This window comes from Xiphophorus maculatus, chromosome 3 (assembly GCF_002775205.1).
Source record: "Xiphophorus maculatus strain JP 163 A chromosome 3, X_maculatus-5.0-male, whole genome shotgun sequence".
NCBI lineage: Eukaryota > Metazoa > Chordata > Actinopteri > Cyprinodontiformes > Poeciliidae > Xiphophorus > Xiphophorus maculatus.
In genome coordinates this window covers 28297886-28324420 of record NC_036445.1, presented here as the reverse complement: position 1 = coordinate 28324420, position 26535 = coordinate 28297886, and the positions used below count along the sequence as shown (strand labels likewise).

At 42.8% G+C, this 26535-nt stretch overlaps 1 protein-coding gene across 3 annotated transcripts in view; it reads right to left on the bottom strand.

Annotated features, from left to right (window-relative positions):
• The window catches only part of zfpm2 (zinc finger protein, FOG family member 2), a 169040-nt gene that overhangs the window by 8953 nt on the left and 133552 nt on the right, over positions 1–26535 (bottom strand). The gene's annotated exons all lie outside the window — the stretch shown is intronic.

Genomic DNA, 26535 nt, shown 5'->3' with positions numbered 1-26535 from the left:
CTAACATAGCCACCGATGCATAGCTAGCATAGCCACCGATGACAATTTTCCTGTCTCCATAATTAGGACATTAAGAACCACATACACGAGGTTGATTGACAGCACTAAGACCGTCCTCCTGGCTCTGATTGGTTGTTTTTGACCAGGAACAATGCATTTTTGCAGAACACAATAGTAGCACTGGGAGGAAGCAGAGGAGCTTGATTTTTTCCCACAGATTATTTGTCTCATATGATACTGTCACAACATGGGGACAGTTTTAATAGATATGGGAAAAAAACATATTTTTGTAAAAGTTGCATGCTGCAGCTTTAATATAAAACATTGGGACAGTCTACATTAACCTGCTAATGCATGTGGATTAATCTAAAAATGTTAACGTGTTAAATATGCTTAACACTAATTAACTGAATGACCTATTTTGACCTAAAAGCCCTTCTATTAGTTAGCTCAAAGCAGCTCGTTACACAGTCTTGTACTGCGGTCAACAATGCAGATTCACATATAGGAGAGAAAAGATGAGACTGGGTCATGTTCACTTAAAAAAACACAATGATGGACTTTTGGATAAAACCAAAGCAGTATGTACTTATTGCAAAGATGAATTATCTTTCAACAAAGCACAACCAGCTTATGATTAGCATTTCCTAATTACATTTGAAACAAAATTACTTCTTTTAATTTTTTTCTTAAAACTATTACCGGCCCAGTCTGGCCACGCAAAACCCAACTACAGATAGATCATGTGTGAACCAGTGTTAAACCTCTGAGGTAAATACTTCCTTTATATTAATTAAAACGCAAAGCATCAGATTTAACGTCTGTTATCCTGATTAAAACATTCCCGGGACTTCCTGCTTGTGACTCCCTGAAAATGACAGCGGCACAAACACGTCAGAGCGGCGACACGCTATGAAAAACACGCTGTCTGTCTGCGTGCGCGCTTCCTCCCTGCTACGGCGCGCGCGCGTGCCAGCGCCACATTAAAGAGCGATGCCTATATCTGTCGGCCAATCTGCTGCGACGACACGCGCACTCTCAGGCCCTCTCTGCTTCGTCGTTCCTTGGTTCTGTCATACCACACACCGCCTGGAGAGACCCTTTGAATTTTTATCTCCTAATTAAAATAACAAAACTCCTCTCCACTGTCTGCCCGAGTCACCGTCAAGGTAGATACAAAACTGCCGCTGACAATGAGGAGTATATCGCTGCAGCAGCCATAAAAAAAAAGTTCAGAGTTTCTCAAATGCTCTTAGTTTACAAAGAGAATCAAGAACGAGATCCTGACTCTCAGATACCAGTCGTGCTTGTTTGGATCAATCCAGAAGCAGAGATGGCGTCCTCACGTGACGTCTGATGAAAAAGTTGGACTGCGTTTTAACAAAACTCGGACTCCGAATGCTTTCCCTCCGGCCAAGATTGCTGCACATCCATCTGCTGTGTGCGCGCGTGTGAGTGTGTGTGAGTGTGTGTGTGTGTGCGTGTGTGTGAACAGGCTGGAAGAGAGTTTCAGGACCGAGTGTCCCAGTTTCACCGAGGCAGCGCTGAGCTCGTTGCAGTGACTCGCTTCCGGCGGCAGGAAAACCGTTTGAACTGGAACTGGGGAAACAATCGCTCAGGTTAGCAGGATTTTTCTATGCAGCCTGTCTGCAGGATAAAGATGGCGCCGCAGCCGCATCCTCACAGGTGAGACGCAAAACATAAGAGGAGACTGAACCTGAAATCTGAGATCTGCTTCATTCTTTACAAATGAAACAGCTGCTAATTTTATTACATCATTTCGACATAATTATGGAGTTTTATGTCCCAGACCAAAGCAAACTAGTATAATTGTAAAGTGGAAAATAGAAGTTTTTTTTTAACTCTTTTAAAAAAAAATAAAAATCTGGAAGGTTTAGAGTTCTTCATGGGTTTTCTTCCAGAGTTGTCTGATATTTAGAATCATATTTGCCATCAACTCTCACCAGATGCACCGTCTGCTGAAGAGCAGCATCCACACAGCATGATGCTGCCACCAACCTTACACTAGTGTTTTCTGGGTGATTTTTGATTGAATTGAAAATGGGATTTATTTTGACTTTCTTTTAAAAAAATGTTCCTACCCTGCTTTCAACCTTTTCTCCCTGACCTGTCAAATCAATTCAGTTCAACACTTCATTAATCTCAGAGGGAAATAAGATGTTGAAACTCATATTACAGTTTTTTTCCCCCCCAGAGTTGTTGTAAAATGCTGATGGCTGTGGACAGGAAAGAATCTCCTGTAGCAGTCAGTATCCCAGCAAATCTGATAAGAGCCTCTGAATGAAGGCACACTGCAGAAGCACAAAATACTACCACATATTTTTCTTTTCTAGTTGCTAGTTCAAATATGTTAGAACATTTGAAGTAAGACATGCAAACATACAAGTAACTTTCAAGTAAGATGGGGAAAAAACATTGACATTGGAGCTAGCATTTTTTTTAATGAATATTCAAGAATTATTGACCTAAAACAAGCTACGAAAGGTGCTTTTGAGTAAGATAAAAGAGCATCCTCTTATGAATAGACTGCTCAAGGATGTTTGTGATTTTCTTGATTTTATAGAATCGTTCCAGTCTGAATCTTTCATCAGGTGTGTTCATTAATCTTCACGACGCCGTTTGTTCACTAATGTTCTCTAAAAATCCTCGGAGACCTTCACCGAATGACTGGCTTTATACTGAGATTAAAGTTAGCACACTGAGTAGCTGCGTTCCCATTGACCGTATAATTGTGCAATTGAACATTTTAAAAATAAATTTGCTTAATGGAAACACAGCAATATCAAAGTAAGAACAAAACCCACTAGTTTTCTAGTGGGTTTTCTAGTAGTTTCTAGTGGGAAAACTAGTTTTCCATGACAAGATTTTGCTCTAGGATCAGCTTTATATATTTTTTTCCTTTTAATCTATTTGGCAAAACTGTAATGGAAACACTTTTTCCACATCACTCAAGTCGCAAAAACAACAACCAGATGTTGCCACTCGCACAAACCACAAAGAAGACGACGACAGGAAGTAGTAGACGGAAGATGTTGTGTTTTTTTTTTTCTGACATCAGCCGAATATTGACAAAGTTTTGCAACACATGTGCAACGGACACCAATTAACTTCAACTTGCGCTGAACTTTTATTTAAGGGCGTCAGGCACATCACAAACGTCCGACTTTCATTTTCGAATCATTTTAAATTCTACCTCGCTGTGGTTTGTCGCGTAGAAGCGCCGCTGCAACACAAAGCAGCTCGTGGTTCAACATGAAACTTTGATGAAACATGAATACTTTTGCAAGGCGTTGCGTCAAAAAGCAGAGCGCTGAAATCCGCCTGAGCGGAGGCGTCGACCGTGCAACGGACAAAAAAAACAAACGTTCCTGCGAAAGGAGCTCTTTTAGGAAGATTTGTCACGGCTGTTTGCCTTTTCGTTACAGGTGATTCAAATCTGAGAAATCCAGGTGAGCCGCCAGAGGTCTGGGGGGGGGGGGGGGGGGGGGGGGTCAAGAGTTAGAGCAAACGACCAAATGCATTAAGTTGAGGAACTGGGGAAATGGCTGAAGGAAAGTGCTCTTGTTTTGCCTGCTAACTGTCTGCAGTGTGAGCTGCCTTTGTGCAGTGGCCAATGCAGTTGGAAAGACGGCTATTGTCTAAATCCTCCTGCAGAGCACCTGATAAAAGAATAAAGAACTATGACATATTCTAAAAACAATGGAGGAATTAAGGGGGAGACAATAGGCCAGCTGCCTCATTAAAACAATCAAAAACGGCATCCTGTATGTAGTCCAGATAATTAAAAAGCGTCGCTTCCGACCGCCTCTCAACACACCACATCCACCGGCTCGCCGAGGCCCCGAGACTGCTGGCTCCGCTGGCTAAATGCCCTCGTCCCTCTCTTCCTCTTTGATTAATGGTTTATTTGAACATGCGGCTGAAGATGAACATATGAAGGAATTCATGAAGCAAAATTATAATGCAAACCCTTCTCTCCCCCTCGGCCCCCAGCATAAGCACTCGTGAGCTAATCAAACGTCTCAGGATGAATCGGAGGGACCAGGGGCCGCGTGTGTCTCCTCCCCTTCGCCTAAAGCCCCGAGAGATTTCAAAGAGTGTGCATCACAGGGCATTCTTTTTTTTCTTCTATTTATTTATTTATTTTCTCACATTAAATGACTTTATAAGAAAATGGATGTGTACAGTATCTGTGTTTGCATGGAGAAGGCAGGGAGAATGGAGTACGAGATACTTCAGCACATTTTTTAAAATTTATTTATTTATTTATTTATTTTTGCTTCCTGCAAACCCGCTACCAACACCATATCTTAATGAAGCTGCAAACAAATCTCTCATGCCTCGTGCAAGGAAAAAAAAAAAAAAAGCTGAGAGACAACAAAGCAGCAGAAATAACAGAAGGGCCCGGATAATTAAACTGGCCTGAAGACAGGTATTCAAATGTTGGTGTGTAAACAGCACAACTCTTTAATAGTTTAGCTGTAAAATGCGTAGTTAAGCACATCAGCACTTGCCTCTCCCATCTGTCCAAACACATTACTGTGGCTGAGGCCATTATGGCTCTGGAGTACAGTCTCCCTGCACTGCAGCCACATATTATAGGAAGGGTTGAATGGGGCTCCTGGGAGCACTAAAAATGGTCCCGTTGGCATTATCTCATTGCATCATGCTCTATAAAAGAATGAATTCTGGAGGGTATTAAATATTAGTCATCAAAACTCTAAAAAAAAATAAAAATAAAATAATTAATTAATCAGGCATTTAGTGAACTAGTGTAATTCTAACAAATTCCACATAAACATTTGGAGTAAAACTAAATACGTTAGTTTGGTGTTCAGTAGGGACCAGAGAGGCTGTTATGTTTATATGGGTTGTATTACTAATGACTACAGGAGCTTTGTAAAGGCTACGAATTGTCATAAGGATTGTGGTTGAGAGCGTTTGCTAGCTTAGCAAGAGAGCTAATGCTAATGCTTAGCTTGTTTTACGCGTTTTAGCCCAAGCAATAACAGCTTGGGCTAAAACAGCTTGGATATGAAGATGAGTTCTTGAAGTCTGACACCCTGTTTCTATGTTGGAGACTCTTACTTTGAAGTAAGAAAGCAAACTGTGTGCCAGGACGTCGGCGCTCCCCGTACATACAGAGTCTGCAGTCTTGGGACGGTTCGATTCCCAAACTTGAGACCTTTGCTGCATATCTTCACTCGTTCCCTCTCTGCCCATTTCCTGTCTAAAAAAGCCACTAGTACCAAAAATAAAAGATAAAAAGAAAGGAAGCTGTTTTGTTGTTTTGTGTGACAAAGTTACAAAACCCACCAGTTGGATCAAGAGTACTTACACAAGAGTACTTAAGCATTTAGAGCTTTTAGATTGTTTGTTTGGCAACTATCTTTACTTACAGACAAAATAAAAACGCTTTATCAGTACTGTGAGAAAACAGTGACTGACTGAGAGCTGCTAACAATGCTAAAGTTAGCATCTGTAGGAGTTTCAAGGCAGCGCTAAGCTAAACAGATAACAGACTAAAGATCAAAATACCTAAAATATGGAGACTTATCAAACCTGAGCCTGATTATTCTACACTCAACAGAGAAGCTTTAAAACACAGCTCTGGATTTGTGAAACACAACTCGGGGTATTTTCCAAGCTATCTTTTTGTAGCATTGGAAGCACCATTCAATTGAAATAAAATCACAATGTATAAACCGGACTGGGAGTCAGTTATCCTAAACCGATTACAGAGCTGTAATCAGCAAAAAATCTCAATATTGTGCATGTCCTTCTTACCTTGTGAGTTGGGCTTATTGCCACAACCAAACGTATACATTTTTCACTACCTATTTGTTCGTTAGTCTCGGACCAATTTTTATTTTTTGTTTATTTTGAAGACAGGTACACAGACCAGGCAACCCAGATAATTGTCTTTAAGACCCACGTTGGCAATACTGTTTTGGCTAGAGCAATCTTGGAGAATAGATTTTCAATCTCTGGTTTCCTGATGTTTCCTGGTTAAATCAAGGTCAAATAAAACACATTATTGAACTAACTGTACTTGGTTATAATGTACCTAATTTACCTGAGCTGTCAAACATTCAGAAATTGTACCCAGCAATTAAAATCAACCTCTGAACCACACTGCTACATCAATTTTACCAGCACCGCTTGAGCGAAAGATGTGTTGGGTTTTCTCGCACAAAAGTGCTTCTGGGCTTTTATTTTCTACTTTAGAAAGTTTTTAATATGTGATTCCAGATTCAGAGTGGAACTCAAATCTCCTTTGTGAAGTTGATTATTAATGCGGACCCTTCTTTCTTTTTTTTCTCTTCTTTTCTTTTTTTTCTCTCCACCGCTACTTACATTTCTCATCTCCGTCTATTGGCTCTGCACTAACTGCTGGTCTTAATTGTGAAGTGAGGCCAGTGGTGCCTGAAGCCACAGAGAAGGGTTGTAATTAAAGACCTCTACTCCTCTTGTCTTCAAATCAGCTCCGGCTCCTCCTGGTCAAATGGGAACAAGCCGCTCGCACCTCCGAATATCAAGTAGCTGCGCGCCAGAAACAGTCGCCTCCCTGTTCTTAAACAAAGCTGCATCGCAGGAGGAATTCACCACCGTGACACAACCATGGCTTCCCAAATGTGGCAACAAAAAAAAATAAATAAATAAATCAAGTCGCCGAACGAGGCGGATAATGTCTGTATCTGCACCTGACAGTGGATCGGACAAACACTGAACAAATCCTGCTCATGGACACCAGTAAATATTTGGATTGTTTCTGGATCAGCAGAGATGAACACATTAGGATGACTCACAGCTCTGTCAGTTCACAGTTAGAACCCACTGCAAGCATCACATATAAGGTCAAATAAGCCAAGTATTATTATTATTATTATTATTAATAATATTATTATTAGTGATGGCACAGTAAACTAGATTTAGCTGACTCTTATCAATACAGCTCTTACAGATTGTGTTATTGTGTCCTCTCTGCCAGTAGGAGGCACTCTTCTCATGCTCTAGCTGCAGGCCGGTGGCTGACCTGCTGCGATGATGCAGAGATGCTTCAGACATAGCAGGCCAGCACAGACGCCTGTCTGCATATACATCTTCCGGAGCACGGTTCTGATTCTTTTAGTCTTGCGAGAAACAGATTTTGATCAAAAAGGAAAATGTTGTCATTTTAAAAATACCCCCCCCCCCCCCCCGATAAGAGCTCAAATGTTTAATTATGTTTTTTCTACCCCCACTTTTTTGAGACAGAATGTCACAAATATGGCAGACTTTACTGTATTTCAGGGCAACAGACATCATTCATCTTGCATTAAGCGACTTCTCCCATCATCCCAAATATCTCTCATTTCATACTAAAGTATCCAGACTGATTTTAGTATCAAGTGTTTTTGGTTTTATTTTTGCAGATGCAATCAGTTACCCAGAGATGGTGGCCTTGAGCGAATGGCACGTGGGTCAGAATGCACAAATTAAAGAGTCGTCCCAGGGGAGCCTGGCGCACTGCTCTCTCTCTCTCTCTCTCTCTCTCTCTCTCTCTACTGTATACATTCAGAGCGGCTGCACAGAACAATGTCACCCAGCCTCTCAATTAGGAGTCGTTTGAGGACATTAGAACAAACAGTTTTGACCCAAACGGCGCAGAGATGTGACTGAGTAAGCGTTTTTTTTATTTCACACAAGGATAAAATGAAATGTTTTTGCTTTGAAACGGAAAGACGTTTCTCCGGCTGAGGGATGTTTGCCTGGTAATGCTGTTGTAATCATTTTATAAGAGGTGTGGGGGGGGGGATGGGGAAACAAATGTGAATTAGCAGCTATTTCTGCTCTGGGATGCTTCAAAATCAGAGTATTTCAATTAGAAATGTATTCGTTCCATATCTCTTTTAATAAGATGTTTTCAGTTCTATAAAAACGTCCATTTTCCCCCCCCACCCTAAGAGAAATAAAATGGTTTTCAGCATATTCTAGTAAGTTTAGGCAGTGCTGTCAGCATTCAAAACAGACAACGCCGACATTCCTTCAGTGTACCAAACCGCTGTCCCTCGTTAGACGTCGGCTTCTCCTCATCCCGCAGCAAAGCGGCGTAGACTATTAAAGCTCAGCCCTGACTGGCTGCTCTCCGCTCGGCTTTTATTCTTTATTTGGACAGGTTTGTCCCACTGAGATCTCTATTAGCTTTCCCTCTCTGCGGGTAAGTGCTTGCCTGTGTCCTGGTTGTGGCCAGTCGACATGTGTTTACTGCGGCCCCCGCTGCGGCGGCAGGCTGGTCGGGGTGTGTGTGTGGGGGGGTGGGGGTCCGTCCTGACCAAGCCCTGCTAATGGGACCAGAAGACCCCTCGTGACAGGACGGCCTAGCTAACTCTCCCTCCCTCTCAGCCCCCCTGCACCCCTGACTCTTCTCCAGCTGTGGCCTCGTGGCCCGTGTCCCCCTCCCCACCCTCTTCCCATCATGCCTCGGTGGGGGCAGGTGAACGGCGCAGAGCCAATGGCGGCAAGCTTTTTTTCTTTTTCCTGGGAGAGTGGCGCTCCACCGCCGCTCGCCTCAGTGGTTCCTCCAACATGGCTCCGGCCCTACGCCACATGGGCTGGCTGGCCGGTCTGCGTGCGTGTGGGTGTATGAGGGGGGGTGCGCGTGTGTGTGTGTGTATTTGAGGAAGAGGTTTGGGGTGGGGGGTGGATAGTGAATGCCAGCCCTAATGCAAATGCTTGCCTTTTAAAACATGGAAGGCTCTCTCCTCCTCTTCTTTGGAAAAAGTCTATTTTGGCCTTCTGGTGCTGGCAGTTATTTTCTCTCCTCTCCAGAACGACGGAGAGCCAGAAAGATGCACCTGTCGTCCATTTTGGAATGCGGCGTTTATCGATTTGCTGAAATCGTTTGTTCAAGTTCTGAATGCTCACCCAATTTCCACCGTAACATGTGGGTTTCTTCCTCCCAACTTGTTTGCGTGGATGCTGATTCAGTATTCACAGCACACACACTGCAGTCGATGGTACCCCACCTCGGCGTGCCCTCTGTCTCTGCACCCCTGTAACTCTACATATTGCTTAAAGTACGTGCTAATTAAATTTTCAGTGGCTTTGCGAGGGGAAATAAATAATCTGCGGCTAAAAGGCCTAATTGCGTTTGTCACATCGTGCCTCGGCGGCTGGTGCATCGGGGAGCGCAGCCGCTGCCCTCGCTCATTGCCATTCTGTCGTCCTGGCAAGCCCCCCACGCTGCCCCAGGTATCGCCACCCGGCCATCTGGAGCAGACATCTGTCTCTCTATTGATCACAAGGGTTTAGCACTTGATCAAACAGACTGCGACAGGAAATTGCTCTTTTCCCCACAGAAAAGGCCAATCGGCCTGCGTGAGGGTAATAGAGTGGAACTGAGAAGCGGCGGCGGCGGGGAGAGCGGGTGCCGGGCAGCCAGGGCGGGCAACGGCTACAGAGATGTCTAACCCTCGCTGCTGACGCACCAGCAGGAAGTCTTCAACAACGTCGTCTGAAATCAGGTTTTACAATCCTGCACATGCACACACAAAAGGACAATGGTCCAACCCTCAACAGGGCTGGGAATTTATCTTATCACGATAAATTTCATGTCATTTTTATGAATGTCATTTTAGAATTTAAGAATTCTGATTTATTGCTGTCTTGATAAATTCCAATTAATGACACTTAAAAATCCCTAGTAAAACTGTCTGTATTGTCGGGATTGTTAGTTTTACTATTTTCCCAAATTTGAAAATATGATTGAAAGCAGTTATTGTGTGTGGCTTAGTGAATTAAAATACTGATGTCCTATAGAAGTGTATTAAAAATGTTTTCCATAAGTAGTATCTGTGTCTGTGTGGCTATTATTGCTGTGTCATGCAGTCACAGCCTATAAAACAAGTTACCTATAAAACAAGTCATAATAAATAGTTCTTGTGACCGCTACCACAATAGTGCCGCTAAATATCATGAAAATCTTTAAGTCCATATCGTCCACTCCTGAGAGAGGGATATTTATTGTATCGTTTGTGATAAATTTGTTAAGTATTTTGATTTATTGTTGTCACAATATGTTGCAGTCGATAAAGTTAAAATCCATCAAAACTATTCGCATTGTCAAAATTGGTAGCTTTACTCAATGAAAGTATCAATAAAAAATTTGAAAATGTGATTAAAAGCAGTTACTGCGAGCAGTTTAGAGATATAAATCATACTTCTTTATATGACTGGTGTCCTGCAGCGTATTAAAAATGTTTTTCAAGAGCAGTGTTTGTGTTTGTGGGTCTATTCTCACTGTGTTGTGCCGTCACAGTCATACAGTCACTAAGAAACGTCATTATAAATAGTTCTAATCACTTTTATTGTTATCACAATAGTTCCACAAAATATCACGATAAAACTTTGTCAGTATCGCCCACACCTACACTCCAATTAGAAAGTTTTGGTTTTTTTCTCATTGTTTTAGAATTAATTATAAAAGCCATTCAGGTAACTGTTTTAAGTTTTGTGTTAAGTGTTTTAAAAAAAATATCCAAATGAATTAGTGTGAATACGCCAGGTGGTGAGAAATTAACGTTCATCGATACAGAGAGAGCAAGAAGAAAAAAAAGAAAAAAAAAAAACAGTTAACACGAAGCCTGTCAGTTTTCATAATAATTAAACTGTACAACATGGTGGAAACTCCTATGCGAAAGTGTGAAAGTCTTCTGAAATTACGAGTGGCTGAATATGTAAGCGAGCGCCCGGGTGTAAGGTTTCAGCGGTGGAGGAAATCCCTGACAAGCCTTGGAGTTGCTCGCTGTATCCCCAGTGGAGTTCGACACACTATTACAGCCCGAGGTGAACAGCTCCTGAATGTGTGTCACAGCGCGTTAGCCGAGGCTGTGGTCCACTTTAAAAAAAAAAAAAAAAAAACACCTCCCCTCGCCCCCCCTTTTCCCTGCTCAGGCATGCTTTCGAGGCACTCGGTGCAACAACATGTTTAGCAAGTATGGACATTTTGATACTGAAGGTGACATTTATTCCCCATTGTGGAAAAACATTTAATTGTTCCTGCAGAGAGCAAGATATGTTTCCCCTTGCCTACAGTGCTGGGATCGTCCTTTTGGAAATATGATGCAAATTTGGGATGAAGCAACTAATTCCTTCTTTGCCCCCCACCCCCCACCCCCCCCATTTCAATCCTCCGCCAGCCTCCATCTTCCCCCAGACACAAGGATTCTGATTAATCGTGTGACCGCCCCTCGTTTTCTTTTTTTTTGCATTTTGCCACAATCTCACGGCGCCACGGTGAGATGTGTGAGGTGTTTCGCCACTTTTGGCAAGCTGAAAAGATATAGCCCAAGGAAGAACAAGTCGAAAGTATGAACGGAGGGATGGGGGGGGGGAGAGAAGGTGGTGGGGGCAGAGGGAAAAAAAAAATATGACCAGGGGACGTGATAAAAAATTATCAGCCAGTGTGTTTTCCTGTTTGGTTTTAATCTACATTTAATTAAATTCTTATCTGCTGTGTGCTTATGGCTGCATTTGAATGGCGAGGCTGCATTCATTATGAATGGTAAAATTGAACTCAGTACATTGTGTGTGGCCCAATAAAGAAACAAGACTCTTATTGGGAGTACGTGCGCAAGCTCTCCGACAGACATGCGGAAAAAAAATAAGTCAATTAAGATCGCTCTTTAAATTACCGCTGTATCAAAACAAGGGGCGGGAGCACGCTCCATAATAGAATCCTGACAGGGAGAGAGAGAGAGGGAGCACAGCTCACTGTTTTTAATATACGTCCCAATTGATACAGCCAATTGTATTAGCTTGTTTATAGAAGGGTTGGCCCACACTAGATTTACTGCTCTGTCAGGATAGTTCATAACCGACAAAGGTGTAAAAAAAAAAAAAAAAAAAAAAGTTCCACAAATCTAGAGGTCAAATGAAAAATGGCGCCAGCAGCATAATAAGAGCTCCTCATAAAGATTCTGCTTGTTATCTGAATATGAGAGGCCAGCAGCAAAGGTCAGCAGATACCGAAGAGTTAAACCCTAGAACGGATCCGGCTACCAAAAATTCTAATTCTATTGACAAAAAAGGAAAAAAAAGAAAAAGACAGAGAGAGAGAGAGATAGCTTATAACAAGCAGGCGGCACTTCATACGCTAAGAACAACATCCCATCGGCAGCACCCAGAAAGCTCCGAAAAACATGCTGAGCTGATGCTACAAAGTTGGGAACCCGCGAAAATCCCTAAATCTTCCTCTTTTTTTGCTTATTCCAAGCGAGTGTGTGGTGGGAACGGAAAGCCCCCCCTCCCCTCCTACGCGCTGCCTGCTCATGTTTACAGAGCCGTCCCCGTCTCTAGGCCCCGCTCATCCACGGCGCTGACACGCGGTGTCGACATGATTAGGGGGGTCTGCCTTTGCATAAGGGGTTGGGGGTGGTGGGGTGGAGGGAGAGGAGGATCGGCAGATGAATGACTCTGGTGCATCGGAGAGAGAGAGAGAGAGAGATGGGGGGGGGATCACGGCAGATAATCGCACCTTCCACTGCCGCGCTGCGAGCTCTCAGATCCCCGTCTTTAAAATAATGTTCGGAGTCAAGTCTCTCCAAAGCTTTTTTTCCCCCCTCTTCTTCTCCCACAACACTCTTCTTTTTTTCTTTTTTCGTAGGTTATCTTCCTGCGTTTTTGTGTTTGCTGTTTAAATCTTAACAGGACACAAGCAGCGAGGGAGAGCAAATATGTCTGGAGTCGGAGGAAGCCGAGTGGAAATGTTATTGCGAGGGGGGTTAAGATTAGCTGTGGCAGTGTGTGTGTGTGTGTGTGGGGGGGGGGGGGGGGGGGGTAGAGAGGAGGTGAATCCCCCCAACACCCAACTCTCTATTTGAGAACAGCGCGAGTAAAACTTGGAATGTTTGAATTTAACCTTGGGAGTCCAGATTCCGCCGGAAAAATAAATCTGACCTCTTGTAAAAGAAAGAAAAAAAAAAAAGGGCAGCACCATTCTAAAGGCATTTACTCAAACAACGAGACCAAACGCCAAATCTTCTCAAGTACATTTAAATACAGAGTACAGTCTGAATACAGTACAGCATAAATTCCAGTACCATAAATACTCCTATCACCTCCACAGAGCTGCCATAAAGTATGGCTGCTGTGTCTGGGACTATAAACCTCTGGCGTTACTCATCGAGAATAAACACACATGCACAATTTACTGCACTGGTTCCCCCCCCTTTTGTTTATCTTTTAAATAAGCACACTTTATCACCCTCCCGCATGAGCAAATTGCATGCAATGTGTGTTGTTTTAACATGAGATACGCTGTCCGGAAGATTCATTTCTCCCGACCCAATTCAATTGTCTCGGCAACATCCCCGCCGCCATAGGCATCGGGCCCCATCACCTGTTCGTTATCGGCGCCGGCCCCGTCCTGTTTGTGGAGCTCTTGGCACCGACTCCCCACTAACAGCGGGGGTCTCTGAACTTCTCACGGTTTGATGGCAGGAAAATGACGCTAACAGCTAATTAACATCATAAAGAGCGTTTTTAAGCAGACGGACGACACCTGCGACCTTCATTTGCACGCGCTAAACGTGAAATTACCTCTGTTTTTACTTTTGCAGATAGCACTTGCATTTTTTTTTGTTTGTTTGCTTGTTTGCTCAGCAGTTCCGGCTTCAGATTTAGCTCTTCCGCTGTGTGTAAAAGAAGAAAAAACAAAATGAAGGCCAAAAATAATTACAGTCACAGCACAGCTGCCAGAATTACTGCAATTCCTTTTTCTAATTTCTATTTGAATACACAATTTTTTTCCAGCCTGCCATGACATGGACCTCCAGTTACTGGTCCGGATAACAAAGTGCCGCCTGTCAGTCTGAGACACTTTACTGGCTGGCTGAACTAAGCTGGTTTAGACTGACAAGTCTTCAGCTGTAGCAAACCCGCTGTTAGCTGGCGTTTCCTCTGGAGTCCCTTCCCCTTCTCTACGACTTCCAAAACTCCACCATTGGCCTCGTACAGGCAACTCTATCCTCTCCCTCAGCCTTTAAAAGGAAGAGAGCAGATACCGTCCTGGCGAAGTTAGCCGGTAATGCACTCGCACCTCATTACAGGCCCACATTACGGACTACAGCAGTAATGCGGCTTTAATCTTCTCCAAATCGTTCTAAATGTCAAGCCGGGGCCAGGGACTTCCCACTCTGCTGCACCAATGGCTTAGCCTGCTGCTATCCCCCCATTTTTTTTTTTTTTTAGCGTATTAGCTATAGCCAGAGTATTACACTCGCTGCCAGATCCCCTGAAACTTTCAACTCTTTTGTTCCAACATTCAATGCAACATTAACATACCCTTTGAAATTGTGTCTTCCACCCCCACACCCCTTACCAAAAAAAAAAAGTCCCAAATAGCAAAATATGAAAACAGTTAATACCTCCACCCCTTATTTTTTCCCCCCTCCGCGTCTCCTAATGAGACGCAACATCCCCGTCTCTCCACTGAAGGATCCAGACTTTCCGTGTGATAGAGACTACGGCTGTTTATTAATAATGAATTTGGGATGTTTTTTTGTTGTTGTTTTTTTTCCCTGCGTGCCGAACGTTATCAGCGCGCGCGCACAATCCCGACCAATAGTTTTGCCCTGATGGGGTAGCTGGGTTCCTCATTAGCAGAACATATTTAATCCAGAAGTTTCTTATCAAATGTCACACCTGCATCTCCAAATGGCATTTTCACATTCATTCGCCTGTATTTGGAAGATGAGGCTCCAAGGTGCTTTGCAGAGATTAAGAAGGAGAGAGAGTGCAAGCTTATTTTATCATTTAGCGGGTCTGGAAGGAATCCAAGGAGTTTTTGTCTTGTTGTTGTAATTAGAAAGCCTTTTAAGTGATAACGCCTGCATAGGAATATGAATATGTAGCGATCAGGCCAGTAGTCAGGCCCCCCCACCTCCCTCACAAACCCATCCACCCTCCTCATCTTTCTTTCTTTCTGTGTCTCTCTTCCCTTCTCTCTTACTTGGCTCTTTTTTTTAATTGTTGAATGCTGAGTTTTTGTTCTATGTACAGCAAGGATTAACTCGGATGCTTCAGAAGTTTTAATGAAAGACTTGAAAGTACACACTTTTTTCTTGTTTCTCACTGTGACAGTGTTTCCTTTTTCCTGTGTGAGAGCAGGAATAGGTTTTTTTTATACCCAAGGTGTAAAAAATATGACAGGACTTAAGAAAACCTGTATGGTCAGAAAACAAAACCTATTCCAAAATTAAATAGATGTGTTAATAGCATATATTAAACAGGGATAAGCTAAAGCTATATGAATTTTTCAAGCAAAGTTCTGTTAAAAGGCCATAAGTTGATAATGCCCCACCTGCAGCAGATAGCTTTTGGTATGAACTCAGATTAGTTGTACCTGGAGGCTAAAGCTAACCGCTAAAGCCGATCAAAGCCGACTTTCACCACCTTAAAGCAACTTCAGTGTCAAAAACATCATAACAGTTGATGCAAACTCTACTTTATGACCCTCTTAAACCGACGTTATGTTAATGGGGAAGCTATTTAGAGAGAAGCCAATGTTTATTTAGAGAGGAAATGGAGCCAAGAGCGGGTGTACCACCAATAATCTTCCTGGCAGAAACGCTAACTGAGAACATGCAAAGCATTTCTAGTCAGAGTAACTGACAGGGAAGTAAGGTAGTGTAAAAGTGAAGGGAATATGGTTAGCTTAGACTGCTAAATTGTACTTATTTTCTCAATAAACATAAGTTACATATTGTGATAATGTAATAAAGGTTCCTTAAAAAGTGTTAGCATAAACTGCTACGACATTTTTGAGACCCCAGCTGTTATAAGATATTAAACGTTTGGCATAAATTGCTCTCTGACTACCTATTGACTAATCTCAAGTTAGCTAAATTAGTTAGCTAAATGAAGATACGAAGTGGGTATGAAGTGCTATCTCTGATTTCTGACTAGCTGGATCCAGAGGCTAAAGGTAACAGCTAGGTTGCGAGGGGACAATACTCAGGTGACTTTTACTGTACCAAAACAACTTTAAACTACTGTCATGTTAGCATTGGATTATTATTTATAGAAAATTTAACAACTGTTGACACAGTAAATGGAGGAAGCAGGCTGTGCACCACCAATTACCTTCTTGTGTGAATCTTGTACAAAGAATAGAAGAATCTCTGAAGTGTAACTGCCTCAAGATAGAAATCAATAAAACAGCACCAGCTTAAAAGACCAACACTTTGCTTTTTACATCCCTTCATTTTATAGTAGACAGTCATACAAAACATACAGATTTTAATTTTACGTAACTTTACTTCTCCAACAGGCAGTTACTCTTTCTGGAAATACTTTACATTCACATTGGTGGCACATTCCCTCTAATCACAACTTTCAGAGCCAACAAAACTCAAATACGTAAAAATATTCACAAAAAGCTTGTGTAGCAACAGTTTAAAGATTCATGAAACAGTACCAGCATAAAATGTTATGCCGTTCCTGACGAATAACAAGGTGTAGAAGTTGAACTATTAGCTTTAGCATCTGTGTCAAGCTAATCTGGATTCATACCAAATAATGATGCCAAGTAAATTTATTTACCGGGTTGCCGACTCTTACACAGGAAAGTCCCAATCCAAATTTTTCTACTCTTTGTTTTTTGTGGTTGGTCTCTACACATAGTGGCAATTTTTCACTATTACTTTCTTGGTAACACAGCCAGAACTGTATTGCTCATAAAGTACATATAACTGTAGTCGTATAAAGTTTAATAACCACTGGTTTGTGACTTGTTTTAAATTTATTCAAGTTGACTCTTTACAAATATATGATCCAATCTGTCTATCCCGCCTAGCTAGCCATAGACTGATTGCTAATGTCCACGGACGACTGCATATGAACAATTTTCCTGGACCGGTAAGTTGTTTTACCACCATTAACACGTTTAGTGGTGCATACACAAAGTTGATTGACAGTGCTAAGACCCTCCTTAGCACAGTCAGAAACACCAATTGGCTGTTTCTGTTTCTGACAGCCAATTGGTGCTGCCTTTGGTAAAAAATGAAGCATTTCTGCAGATGACAGTAGGACCACAAGGAGGAGGTGGAAGTGTTTGGTCTTTTCACAGATTATCTGTCTCATACTGTCAGGACATGGTGATAGATGTAATAAATATGCAAAACAAAACCAACGCATTTTTGTAAAACTTACATACTGCAGCTTTAATAAGATGTTATCTGCTTATTAAAACCTTTCCACATAGCCTCAATTCAAAAACTATCCCCTTAAGAACAGCGAAAGAATAGCCAAAGTAAATTTTTTTTATAGAATTTCTTGCTTGCAAAAAAAGGGGGAAAAGAGAACGTTAGACATTTATTATTTCCTGATCCAATGCTTCTCTCTCTCAGTAGAAAAATGAGGAGGGGGTTGGGTGGGGGTCTCTCAGTAGTGGCATTTAGTACCTGTGTTTACCCAGAGAAGCTGCTGCTAACCATCAGCCCAGAGATAAGTGCAAAACTGAGGAGTATTGATCCAGTAATAGTGGCTCACGCTTTGACTCTGACACTGTAACCCCGCAGACATAATGTCATAGCCTCTTATCCTTTCCTCTTAACACAACCTGCCTATCTCCCACTGGCTGTCACCTCTAGTAATACGTTTCTCAAAAGCTCCACTAAATCACCAAAATCATTGCACTTTCAGACATTATTTATTTCCCCTCCGCTTAAAAGTGAAGCATGATTTACAGGTTGGTAAAAGGTTGCACTTTTTTTCCCTTCTGTTTCTTCGTTTTTCTCCCTCTCTTTCTCACCCCGTCCGTTCCGCCCCTCTTTCTCATGACCCACTGGACCTGCTAGCGCTTTCCCCCGTCGAGATAATTCTATTTCCGCCATTGTGAGAGCTGCTACTTTTGCAATTACAGTTAGGTCTGTGTAATTGTGTTGGCTTACAGCGCATGACAAATACAGTGGAGCTGGAAGCCTGCGCGCTGATCCCAGATGTATGCCGCTTTAGACATTTTCATTAATTGAAAGCGTCACCGTGTAACAGTGCAGTATTACACTCTGGCAGGTATGAATGAAGTCTAATACAGCTTAATTACTCTGCAGCTAAATATGTTTTGTAGGGATTCCTTATTATCTGTAACCAATCATAAGTTTGAGGCGGTGGAGGGTGAGAGGAATAATTAGCGGGGGGCGGGAGGGCTTACTGGGATTCAGGACTCTTACGAAAAAAAATACCCGAACGAGTCCAAACATTGTTCTCACATTACGGAAGCCTGTAAACAAACGCTCTGCCCAAACTTTTTTTTTGTTGTTGTTGTTTTTGATCGATGCGTCTCAGAAGAGCTGCTTGGCCATCGTCAGAGGATGCCAGACGTTGACAATTATATGCAAATCGTGTTTATTATCTCGCAGGCAGCACAGATCCTGCCTTGTTTTAGGCCCTGCTGCAGCCCACAGCAACTCCCAGGCAAGGTTTATGCACCAGGGTTTCTAATTAGCTCTCAGAGGGCCCCGTTCAGAGCGCCACTCTCCACAATAGCCGCTAGGAAGTTTGAACGCTAACTTGGAGGGCTCCATATGTTGCCCAGGAGGCCTGAGACACACACTGATCCTGTGTTCACATTAGGAGACGTCGTGTTCGCTCCTCAGAGAGGCTTTTCATTTCTTTTGTGGATGGAAGAGGGAGTAGTTGCCAAACCGATGAATGGAGCTCATCTCTTGTTCTGCTCTGTGTCTTTGGGCCGCCTTTGGTCAAAAATAAAGAATTCGATATATGAAGCCGGAGCCATGTAAGAAACCATCACAGTGGAGCAGGAAAAGTGGCGTCTGAGAGTTTCATGGTAGAGACAATGCCTTCTTTGTGAGCAGAGCACCTATGGTTTGGGAAAATGTGCAGGGATGACAGCGGTTTACTTTCATGGCCATCAACAAAAGTCAAGGAATACCTCAAGTTTCTGTGAAGATTAACTAAACAAAAGCAGCCAATATTTTGGAGAACATCTGTAATAATGAAGATTTAATGCTTTAAAGGGGCAGCATTATGTGTTTTCCAGGTCCATAGTGCCATTTTACAGCACAATCAAGTAACTATGACACTTTCAGTTGTTGTAGAAATACCTATACGTCAAATATGACTTCAAGGAAATTTGAATTTGCATTTAAATTGGGCTCCTGTCTCTTTAAGAAGCTCCTGGTCTTTCTGAAACTCAGCTTTCAGGAAGTCATCACAACTACCATAAAGCCCTTAGCAACGGTTTTACCAGCCATTTACTGAGCTGCAGTCGCACCAAGTGTTTGCTAATTGCTGTTGGCTAGTCTGAAGGAGCTGAGCGTGGGAGTCATGGTAAATTATTTTGATATATATATTGCTGTTTTATCAGATGTAGTGGAAGGTCATGCCTTTGAAGTTGATTTGCTTCCTAGTGGACTCTGGTAAATCCTTCCGTCTTTGCTGCCAAATGACAGATTGAACAATAATCTGTCCGATGTTATATCAAGTAACACTGCTTTAAACATAATTTACAATGTTATTTCTGACTTGTGTTGTGTTCTGTCCTCTTTGTGATGCTGTTCATTCACTAATGATCTCTAACAAACCTCTGATTCTATCACACAACAGCTGGATTTAGGTTAGACTACACTCTGGGTGATTTCTGAAGGCAATTAGTTGCACTGATTTTTATTAAGGAATTTCACAGTAAAGAAAACCTTTCCAGTTTTTATTTTGAAAAAAGTATTTCCCTTCCCTTTTACAATGATACACTACTTTGTCTATAAAAATGTAGCAATGTGTGGTTGCAACATGATGAAACGTGCAATCTCCAAAGGGTAGGCATACCCCGGCAATGCACTGTAAATATATTTATCAAGATTAGTTTCCTGAAAACTGGTTTGGTAACTTTCCATCCAGGTGAGAACATTATTACAGCTTCATGATGTTGGACATAAAACATGACCTTTTCTCAAAACCTAGCATGTTCTAAATTTATAACTTTCGCTACTTTGGTTAAAATGGTCAGGATTCACTACAGTCCATGGCCTCCGTTTCTTACTCTATCAGTTTCTTCTTCATAGGCCTTAGCCAGTCTTCAACTCCAGCTGATCTGCAAGCTTCCATTTCAAGTTTTGATCTCACATTTCATTCAAAAGCTCATTTAGAGCAAAGAAAACCGCGGTTCAGCCCTCCTTCACCCTCTCTTTTCTGAAATACCATCTCAGTTTTTCCTCGCTTCGCTCTCAATCAGCGTTCCTTCTGCTTTTGACCCCGACGGCGCAAAAAAAAAAGAATAAAAAAAAAGAAAGGAAAAATATGTGCCTCATTAACTGAGGCATCACGCTGGCTTTTTCAACTTATTGTCTCGCGCACCTTATCCACCGCTTCATCTTAAACTTGGAATAAATTAGGACGATAACGATCGCGTGCGTGCCATTAGTCACAAATGAAGTACTTAATGCAGAAAAGGGGGGAAGATAAGGCTGAGATCTGATGCCGAGTCATAAACGGGAGGGTGAGTTGGGGGTACAGGGAAGCAAAAAGATAGACTGCACAAATTGAGTGAAGACACACAATTAGATGTTTTTTTTCTTCTTTTTTTGCCAACTTTCCGATCAAAGCCTCAAGGGAGAACTGTGAGAGGAAGGACACTTCTGTGTGGCAAACGTCATTCCTTTGAACAAACACTTCGGGAGACGCTGATGCTGCCTTCACCTCCGAAACGTGTTTGCTTTTAATTCATACATTCCATAATGTGACATTTAAAATTTTCCTCTATTGAGACTCGACTTCAATTCCTCCATTGACAGGGACGCCATAACAAGCTAAATGATGGTCTTGAACAAATGGAGAATGGAAGGGGATGGGTTGATAATAAAACACGGTGTTTGTTCAACTTGAGTCTTCTGCTGGCTCAGGGAAGTCTTTTGTTCTTCTTGGCTTGTATCCTATGTTTAGTCATGGCCTTACAGCTTAATACTTCTAATATGTGATAGTTTATGTAATTTGTGCCAACACCGAATCTTCACAGAACACCATTCTCAGTTCAACTTGGAAAGGAGTATGAGGAAGATAACCTAATTTACTGTAGAGGACAATTACGATGGAAAAAAGGAAGGCGAGTGACACATCATAGGCCGAGGTAGCACCGCTACTCTCTGAAGAAGACAAACTGATAGATTGAAGGTCTCTTGAATCCAGGCTGTCGCTGGGGGTAGGGGAGCTCTTGTAATTTGCAGAGCCGAATCCATGGAGCGGGCATAAGGGAATAAGTTGGAAGGCGAAGAAGACAGAGAACAAACCTGGCAGGCACGTTGAGGCCATGCCAGTCCTGCCTGCGCCACGCGGTGTGGCAGGGGGGCAGTGCCAGGAAATGTGGCAAGAGGAGGAAAGATCAAACAACAAGGGCTGCAGATCTCCACCAATCTGCTCTGTATTAATGTCAGAGCCAAGGAGCAGCTGAACCAGACGTGATCCACAATGTGTGACAGCGATGTATGTGTGCGAGAGCAAACTGGACCCGGTTCATAATGGCCTGGTGGAAGGAGGCACCGCTCAAAACGGACGCTGGGTGCAAAACAATTCTTCCCCACAACTTGTCCTCAGAAATCTGAGCAAATCCTCGAGCTCAGATGGCCTTTGTCAAGCTCTTTGTTGTATATTTTTTAATCACAAGCCAGCGAATGATCGAAGCTTTAATACGTAAGTATGTTATTTTGGATGTGCTTCTCGGCGAGAGACAAACAGTAGCTGTTGATGGAGTGCCGGGAGCCTGGTGCCTGAACGGACACGCCTCTCGGCTGCGCTGGGCGACGCACCCGGGCCCCGCGTCCCGCTCCAAAAAACTTGTTTCGTATAGCCGCAATAAAGCAAGCAGACGGCAAATGAGCTCCGCGCTGCCATCACTCCCTCCCAGACAGATGGCAAAATTAGACAATATGCTTTCCAAAATTACTCTGAAATCACACGGCTGCGTGTCTTGTCTGCTCGATTGTCTGTCCGGCCACTTCTCCCACCTATCTGCCCGGTCCCACATGGTGTGGCGCGGCACCCTTCCCTGCTTGGGTGTGGTGCCTGGGCGCGGGGCGAGGCGGCTCAGGTCCGCCATGATGAGGGAAACCCGAGCCAGCCTCATTGCCGTTGATTGATATCGGAGCTGTGCAGTGGGATGTAGGGCCAACAGGAGCATCGGTTGGACTAGACAGAGGAGGGGGTCTTTGTGTAATGGTGGGATGGAGGGTGGGAGGGGTGTTCTATGACAATGCATGATGAACAGCCTGCTATTTGGAGTGCGTGTGCAGGAGCCAGTTTGTAGCAATGAGTCCTTAGAGAGATGTGGGAGGAGAACAAATGTTTGAGGAGCAGACTCTGCGACTGCTGAAAATCCCAGAGTCCTGTGTCATTTGGGAGTGACACGGAGCCTCTTGTGACAATATTAGCCTCCGTAGCTTCTTGTCTTTTTGAATAGATTGCCGAACTGGCAGCTGATAGCGGTATCTTCAACTTATACGGGAGTCTCCGCTCCTGGGACGGCTGGGTTTAGGTGAATCTCGGCAGAGATCCTATCTGAGGATGCAGTTTGGGATGGAAAATTCACAGGGCTGGCAGCTTGACTGTTTTGTCAGATACATAATTAGCATTCTAAAAGGAAGTAAAATAAACAACAAAAAAACAAAGCTCAACAGTGCCTTGTACATTTACTATTGCTTCTTGAAGTTTTCAGTATTTTCTCACACAAACTTCAATGGATTGGGATGAAAAATGATAGGTAGTTTTCAAACCATTTTGCTGGTAAAAAAAAACTTAAGTGAATTGAACCAATACAGTGAAATACAGTAAGTAACTTGACTTAAATGTAGTCAACAATGTCTCCATTAGGACCCACAGGATGAAGAATGACTGATCTTTAATTGTTCATGTAATGTTTCATGTGTAATTTTATTGTGTAACTGTAAATGATGTGGGACTTTAATTCAGCTGTTTTTTTAGGTTGGTTTTAACAACTAGCAAAGGGGCTGACGATGACAATTAGCTCATTTTAGCTAACTCTGGCACACTTAAATTATATATTGGTTAATGTACACTGTTCCTTGACAAATAAATCCATTTGAAATTTGAAACATGAAACGATTGCAGAAATTACAGAAGACTTTTCATATTTGCTGCTGGTTTATGTGTGTACTATTTTTGGCACATATGAAATCTTTTTCTGAGCACAAACTCAGTGAGTTTGGAAGGAGGACATCTGGGAACATTGATTTTCAAGTCTTCCCACGGATTCTCAATTGGACGTAGGTCTGGTCTTTAACTGGGCCATTGCAACACCTGAACTTCCCTGATGTAAACCATTCCATTGTAGCTCTGGCTGTATGTTTTGGGTCGCTGACCTGCTGAAAGGTGAAACTCCACCCATTCAAGTCTTCTACAGCTTTTCTGCCAGGATTCCCATTGGCTCTGACCAACTTTTCCTACCTCTGCTCAGGAGCATGATGCTGCCGCCACTTTGTTTCACTGTTCAGAGTAATGCACAGTGTTAGTTTTCACAAACCAATGTAATATGAATACTGATAAGGTGACTTCTAAAAATTACACAGACTTTTATTTTGGGGTAAAGGGTGCTCAAAACCATCTATGAAACACTTATGTTTTTTTATTTTATTTTGAAAACTATGCACCTTGGCTTACAATTTACAATTATGTGCTACTTTGTATGATTTTTGATTGTGATGTGACAAAGCAGTGTGTTTTGGGACATTTAATTATACAAAACGTAGAAACTTAACAAATCACAGGCAAAGAGAAAAAATCATCAGAATATATAATACAACCAATAAACACAGAAAAAGCTACAGAAGCTCTGCTGTACCAATTAAAGTGTGGCATAAGAGTGAAACAAAAGCCTCTCAATTGCTAAATAAGCATAAAAGCGGCCATTACCGCGGCGAGAGCGGGGCTGCGTTTGGCAGTACGGTTGGACTTTGCGCTGGGCCATGAAAACGGCAGCCAGTCAGAGTGAGTAAGCATCAGAAAGTTGTAAACCGCTTGAAAGAGTTTGGACTTTCTGAAGAGACTAATGGTTTTTATATATTCAGTCGGATGATCACAACCGCTCGCTCGCCCGGCTTTGATTGGCCTCCCCGCTCTGTCGCCGGGGGAGAAACCTCGGCCTCCCCTCGGCAAAGGGCTCTGTCTCAGACTTTGTGCCCCGGTTCAAGCAATTATACCCGGCTACATGTTTTCAGATGGTGGAGGGGAAGGAGGTGGGCCGGCGTGTGAAGAAGTCATTTTGGCGATGCATTGCTCAGTTCCGGTCATGCTCTGTACCGACGCAAATTAAAACCTCCCCCGGTATAGCCTATGTAAATATGCTGCCTGCTGCGCTGCGCTTTAATGAGCCATGATATGAAAGACATCTTAGACCAGTGGAAAATAACCGGCCACTTAAGGGTGGGGTGCATCTGACAGGTGACAGGTGGAGAGGGTGCGGGGTGTGGATGTTTGAGACGGTGTTGGGTGGGTGCTGATGGTGGGGGGCGCTGGTAGTTGGTCTTGCGAAATGATGGGTGCAAGCTAACTCTAGCAAATAATTTGGAGCTGGAAGCCAAGGGGGAGAGTAACCAGCTTTCTAGCCTCAGGCGTTTCGAAGAAATTTGGGTGGCAGTGCTGGAGAGAAGGGGTGTGTGTGTGTGTGTGTGTGTGTGTGTGTGTAGGGAAGGGTGAAAGGAGGGGGGGTGTTTCTGACGGGGTTGCTAGGGTACCTGGTGTATGCTCCTTTGTTTTTTTAGGAGGTTGGATGTTGTTACGGTGAGAGGTGAAAACAGACATTTACCATGCCTCTCGCCTTGAGACGCAGCTCATTGTCACCAACTCTAAAAAAAAAAGTACATCATTTTCCTCCACACACCCACACACACTCAGAGGGACACACTCTAATAACCTGTCTTTAGAAACGAAAAAAAGAAAATAACTTACAAGGATTAACTATCTGCAAATCTGCTTTGCATGCAGAATGGGATGGTGGAATGGAAATGAGCATTCAAGATGGCGCCTGCCGAAAAAGAATGGGTGGTGGGGGGACACATCTGCACAAACTGATTACTCCAAAAACATTCAGAGGAATCTCAAGTTGTTTACAATATCACAGAGTCCATAATCAAGATTCACCCCCCTCACCGATCGGCTCGGAGTCAACGCCCAGTTCAATGAGGGCTGATGGATTGTATAATTTCATGACAGATGCAGGCATTCACAAGGGAATGATGGGTCATTTTAACACAGAGGCACCCCCCCACCCCATACTTACACTAGAAAGGGAATAAACTACTGATTATTAATGGTGCGAAAATACTGAGCGCATGAGAGTTACAGTTGCGAACCCACAACGTTATTTAGAAACATGGAAGTAAATATGCATCTCTAATTTGGTAAAATCCCTGTGTATGCACAGCACTAATTAGGATCATGTTGACTGTAAAGATTACAGGCTCAGTTATTCTAACAGGTGATGATGCACTGAGAAGACACACCAGAGAAAAACCACTGTGGTCTTGCCGCCCTCTGCCCCCCCTATATTGGGAGGAGACCAATTTAATGTGTGGCAATGCATTTTAAATGTGAAAATGAACTAAACAGATATGTAGATTTGGAGCGGGGAGAAGAAAAAAAAAAAGAAAACCTGTGTCGTGAGTTGGCGGTTTGAACCTCACCAAGCAATGCTAAATCCACTCTTTAAAGGAACACAGCAAGCTACAAAGGTCGGAGCCGGTTGATAAGCTGCTGAGATCCATTGTTGTGGGGCCATCTGACAGTCGAACCCATGAGGAAGGCGGGAGGGGGGGAAACAGAGGAACGGGCCAGTGGGGTGCCTTATGAATTTAGAGTAAGTAGAGATTCGACATTTGGGTAGAAAAAAAAAACCCACACACACACTCTGTCCTGTGAACTGTCAAGAAATGCAAACGAGAGCCGAAGAGAAGCGAGGAAGTGAGGCAACCGGCCCATCTTTGTAATCTGTCACGGGGGTTTGCTTGGACAACGTGTGGCTTCACTTTTAAAGTGCTCAAAAACAGATTCACGTGACTGCTGAAAATCAACTGGTTACATGGAGATCATGCTCCTATCCACAGGGCCGGAGCTAAGCCAGGGGCTAACCAGGGCCATCACCAGGGGAGGGTCCCAAATAATAATTTATTCATTTTCTTTGTTTTGTAAATGGATGGAGATTAGAATATATATATATCCAAACGTGTGTTCGATATATATATATATATTTTATTTTATACAAATAAAATACACCTGAAGATGGGTTATCAGCAAAGAACAATATATATATATATATATATATATATATATATATATATATATCGTTCTTATATATAACGATATATATATATCGTTCTTTGCTGATAACCCATCTTCAGGTGTATTTTATTTGTTGCTTTAAATTGCCACCAGCACCTCTGGCTGAGTAAACGACAGTACGATTTTGTAATTGTGGTGTTTCTATTGAATAAAACGCAGTTTAGATCACAT